Here is a 5,707-nt window from a genome sequence, read left to right on the forward strand (position 1 = left end):
GTGGTTTATTTAAAAATGTGAGCACTTTAAAATCTTAGTACCCTTTTCTCGACCTGTTTATAATATTCTGTGACGTACCCGATACACAAATAGCAGCATGAGAGAAAAACACCTTTTGACCTTTTTTGGTCAAAACAGCCATCACCAATTATAGTAATTGTTTCTTTATTCATCTTCTCTTTTTTATCCAACACATTTAACACTTTAACGAACACACCGTAGCTCCTAGTGTACTTGTATTGGGACACAAAGTATGTGGGGTAGGAGGGAGCAGGGACGGCACTGTAGGGGGCCGCGGACCTGCTGTGACACTCACATAATGTACAGTGCCAGTCAAAAGTTTGGACACAACTTTCATTCTATATTTTTACTATTTTTCACATTTTAGAATAATAGTAAAGACACCAAAACTATGAAATCAAATAAACGGAATTGTGCAGTGACCAAAAAAGTGCTAAACAAATCAAAACCATATTTTACGTTCTTCAAAGTAGCCAAAATTTATTCTAAAAAAATTATTTTTCCAGTAAGAAATTCATCGCACACAGGCATCGGCCTCACTGGTACTCTATGTGACCAAAGCAATGTAAGCAGTGCAAACTTAAACACTGATCAGTAAAGTTGCCCTCTGAGAATGGGGGTTGGTGGAGTGCTGTTAAAAAAAATAAAAAGACGTGAGGTTCAGAAAGACAGAGTTGCCCTCTTACCCTCTCATGAATGTCCATGATGCTCATTAGGCTGCTGCCCTTCCCCTCACAGTCTGTCAGGGCATCATGCCAAGACTTTGTGTCGTAGGAGAAGTAATAGCATTTATTGTCGTATGGCCTCCATCCTTCCTCACACTGACAGAGTACTAAGCGTAGGGGGAGGAGACAGAGAAGAGATACGATTGTGTGACTGGTAATACTACCTTAAGGGCTCACTTCTTCAGCAGGGGTTTATCAGATGAACCTGGAATTAGTTAGATATATCCTGTGGCATTAATGAAACAAAAATATGTACGTTTGGCATCGTAGCAAGCAAGGGCTGGGAAGCTGGGAAATGATCCCTGGTCTCCCACCCTACAGCACAGTAATGTTACCACTTCACTAAAATCCATAACCCCCCCCCCCCCATGCCTTGTAGTGCGGTGGAAATGCCCAGATACAAGCTCTCACTAGTGATGTTCTTGTGTCCAACAGGCATGATTGTTACAATGAGTGTCAATGCTGCTGGGGTAGCAGTATAGCATAGCGGTATGGAGCAAGGCTTATAACCAAAAGATTGCTGGTTTGATTCCCTGTTGGGGCACTGGTGTTGTACCCTTGGGCAAGGTACTTAACCCCAAATTACCTCAGTAAATATCCAGTTGTATAACTGGATAACATGTAAAAACTGTAACCTATGTAAGTCACTCTGGATAAGACTGCTAACTGACAATAATGTAATATTTTGTAGGTTTAAGGTTATGGAGGCCTTTGTGAATTATGATGTGTCTGCACGCAAGTAAATTACTTTATGTCTAATGAAAAAAAGAATTGATAATTGATCATGCAGGACGCTTGATAAATACCTACTACATCGCAAAGTTGACTGATTTTAAGTCCTCTTTCCCAGCTTTTAAGTTTCTTTTCAAATGACTGGGGACGCTTAATCTATCGATCATCTCATGTGAATGTTGCCATAAAGGTGATATGAAGTAAATATGTGTGCAATTTATTAACACATACTCAAACCATATTGTGACTCTCAGGGTGGGTGACAAGAGCACCTTTGGTAGATCTACTCCTAGTTCTAAAATTCCCATAATGATTCAACAATGCAGAGAAACAGAAGCCTCCTCTCAGAGCAGTGGCAATGACAACCTGATAATGTTTTACCTTGAGTGCCTGTGCAAATTCAAGTGTGTCATAAACTGTCACATGTTTCATATAAATCAAGAGTCTGTGAGCTGGTTAAAAACAATCCTGATGTACAATGATTTTTGCTCAATTTGTTCCAATGTAGAAGATTCAGACGTGTAATTTGTTACAAAACAGTTTCTCACTTTAAGCACTTTGGGGAGTAAGGAATGATAAAATGAGTAAATCAACGCCCCATATTCTGAAGACAAACCAAAGACAATTTGGAATTTTTCCCAAGAAGGAACACATTTTTGATACCTGAAGTTGCATTTATCTGACTGAAAAAAGTGCTGCATTGATATGAAGTAATCAAACAGCACACAAAAGCAAAATCGAGGCAACCTAATATAGCCCATCACCTAAGATCAAACAGCCAAAGCTGGTCCCAAATTTGAGTAAACTTACCACAACTTAAGAGCGTAGCGAGGACAAGGAGAACATTCAACATGCTGTGCGTCTTGTCCATTGTATAAAGTTTTCCCTCAGGAACAAGCTGTGTACATCATGCAGTGTTATTGATGTGTAGTCCTTTGCTTGTCCCAGCTGTCACTCAGAAGAGCTCAAACAAATCCCGGGTTTTCTTTAACAACCCAAGGTTCAAAGATTGACAGCAGTAAAAACCAAAAGGCTGCTAGATACTTGGCACCATGACCTGAACCCAGACCATAGAATGAACAGAATTACAGTTAAGCTTGGGTCAAAGACTCACGGTCTGTGTGACATGTTTTGTTTACAATGTCATGTAATGACTTTGCATCTGAAAGAGTGGGAATGTAAGTGATGTTAAACATGCCAACGGATACATGGCCAAATATGAACTTAATTTGAATCAAAAGGTATGTATGTATATTAGGAATACAAGTCATATTTTTGTAACATTTATTTTAGGTTGCCGTTCAGAAAATAAAAGCTTATAAGATACAATATTTGTCTGATTTACCTCTCAAACCAAATCCAAACATGCTCTCAACATTAATACTAATCCAAAAATTGAAAGTTAGCATCAAGTCTGTTTAATGAACGTGATCAATCTTAAGTAGTTTAAGACTTACTCTTAGTCTTAAACCTCAAGTGGCTTGTAATTTAAGGTTGATTGATCTTTTTTACAGTGGATGTTGCTCCCAAAATTAAGCACACTATTAAAATTAGCCAAAACATTTGGCCCAACAAATTTGTAATGGACATTAAAGCATGTTAAGCATCACCCATGCAGAATATTACATAGATAGCTTCAGCATAGCTACCTAAAAAATTTATATCGAGAGTCTATAGAGCTTCAGCTATCAGATTTAATTTTGTCATCTGTCTTATCCTGAAACCTAAAAAATCACTTGGCGGAAACAATTGGGACCATTCTCTCCTCATCCAACTAAGCTAGCTACACTCAAGGGAGATTACACTTACCTGTACCATCTGCTACTACCTAAATATTTTAGTTGGACAAAAAATGAACATGAAACTTTTCTTTTATGTGCATTATGGATTTTAGCTCAATGTAAAATAATGCATTCTTGTTATGTTCAAGCTTCTCAACACCAAGTCAATGGAGAAGAAAATGACCAAAGTGGATTGAGAAAGTAATTTCACGCATGTTTTTGACGTGAAAATTATATTATTCATAAGCACAAGGTTGTTACAAAAACCACTGTCAGGATGAAAAGACATGTCCACACGGAGTCATTTCATTTGCTTTACAACTGCACATATTTTCAGACTGTAAACTATACAACAAATACTCAAACATGTAATTGTTACTTTTTAACCTGGTCTAGGGTGAGATTTAGTTGTTAGAAAACCATCAACAAAACAATAAAAGCAAATACTGTGATGATGAAAATGCAATTTCAGATAAAACAATTCAGGACATACAGCACTAGGAAGCTGTAATACCCTTAAGGTTGCACTTTACAGCTTATAATTTCATGATTCAGGTCTTAACCTTGGACCTTCACTGGAGGATTATAAATAGTTGAAAGGAGGAACTGTGCTTCATATCCTTCATTCTGCACTGCATCATTTGTAGTAAAAGTAAAATATGCTAAAATGTGTCTTCAAATGCCATACTGTTCTTCATATCATATGATAATACTAATTATAACAGGACCTGCAGTTTTGTTGCTACCCAATATAGACAGCACTCTTCTATTTTTTTGTAAATGTAGTATGTTTGGAACACTATTGCGGAGGACTGAAGACAACCAACTACTGCAATATATCTATAACTTCCTTTAACAAGAGAAGCATTTCCAATTAGTCTTCGGGCTAAATTTATTTTTGTTGATAGATCATCGGTAATATTAATCAGATAATGTACAGATTGCTTTTGCCTTCATCTCTTTATTATAATGTCTTCTTAATAACAGCATTACTCAAGCCATAAAGCTCAAGTTCCAAACTTTTAACACCACAGGCACAGACACAGAAAAGCGATTCAACTGTACATTGAGAACTTTATTTCAACAGAACGAACTATAAGCAAGAAAAAAGTTTTGAAAAAGTAAGAAACAGTCTAGAAGTAAAAGGAAAAAAAAAAACATGCCAAGGTAGTCAAATCTTACGCACATAAAAAAGGAAGAAGAAAAAAACCTTTAATGAAAGGCTTTGGGAAAGCATTTTCACAATTACTGCAAGGTATTAGCCCTCTTTCACCTCCTTTCATATCTCTTTGACACACCTTTAACTATGAAAAGAGGGTGCCGTATACCTCATGTCCACTACGATTGTGATTCGTTCACTGCTTTGCTCTGGAACTGGCTGAATTAGCAGCAGGTGTGCCCAGATCGGTGATGAAGACAGCACACATTTCACCCTTGAGGAACGGAGAGTGATCATTTTCCAAGCTTCAAGTCACTAACAACGCAAATACAATGAAAGTGCCACATTCCTCCATCCCTACCCTCAAGGAGGTCAATAAACTTAGACAAAAAGAATTCAGCCAAGGACCCTTTCTATGGCACTAGCTACCCCTTGTAGCTCCATTCTCTCTCCAGATCAAAGTTGTGATAGAGATGTGATAGATCAGATAAAGTAAATGCTCTGTCACTGGATAAAAGGCTAAACCCCACCCCTCTCTTTCTTGGATGACCATGAAAAGACGAGGTTCTGAAGAAAATCAACTCGCATTTTTTGTGGTGACGACACCACACAACAGTGCATTGAGATTGTACATGTGTTGTTGCACACAGACTGGCACAGACTGTCTATCACCATACAGCTGCTAAGTATAATCAATAATCACAATCACTGGCAACATTACATTAAAATACTCTTAATTAAACCAAAGTTACAGTACGCAAACGGGGTAACTCGATGTTTTCCCTAAACACAGGGCAAGTGGGTACAAAAATATGTTTTGGTTATGTAAATATAAATGACATATCTTCAATCATGTGCATTTCTTATTGTCTCTCAGTCTATACATTGCCAAATCCAACTTATACATAATAACATCGTCATTCTACAGAAACGTGTGTTCATGGCTGTTAATAACCGTGCATGCAGCTATGATGTTTGACAAATAAAAAGTGAAATGTTTCCTCACTGAAATCAATGTGTGAAGTGGTACGGCATACATTTCACAAAAGAGCAATCAGTGTATGAAGCCACTGTCAATAAAGTTGAAAAATAGCGTCAGTATTTCACTTCAAACATATTTTTTCCCCAAAAGACAAAAATATACTTCAACCTTGACTCTACTCTAAGAAAATAGTGCACAATGATATATATATATATTTTTTCCAAATCATTGATAAGAATACTACATTACACATATTGTACTTGTTATATAAAACTCCACATACAATAAAACTCTTTTTGAACCATGT

This window comes from Megalops cyprinoides, chromosome 5 (genome assembly GCF_013368585.1).
Source record: "Megalops cyprinoides isolate fMegCyp1 chromosome 5, fMegCyp1.pri, whole genome shotgun sequence".
Taxonomy (NCBI): Eukaryota; Metazoa; Chordata; class Actinopteri; order Elopiformes; family Megalopidae; genus Megalops; species Megalops cyprinoides.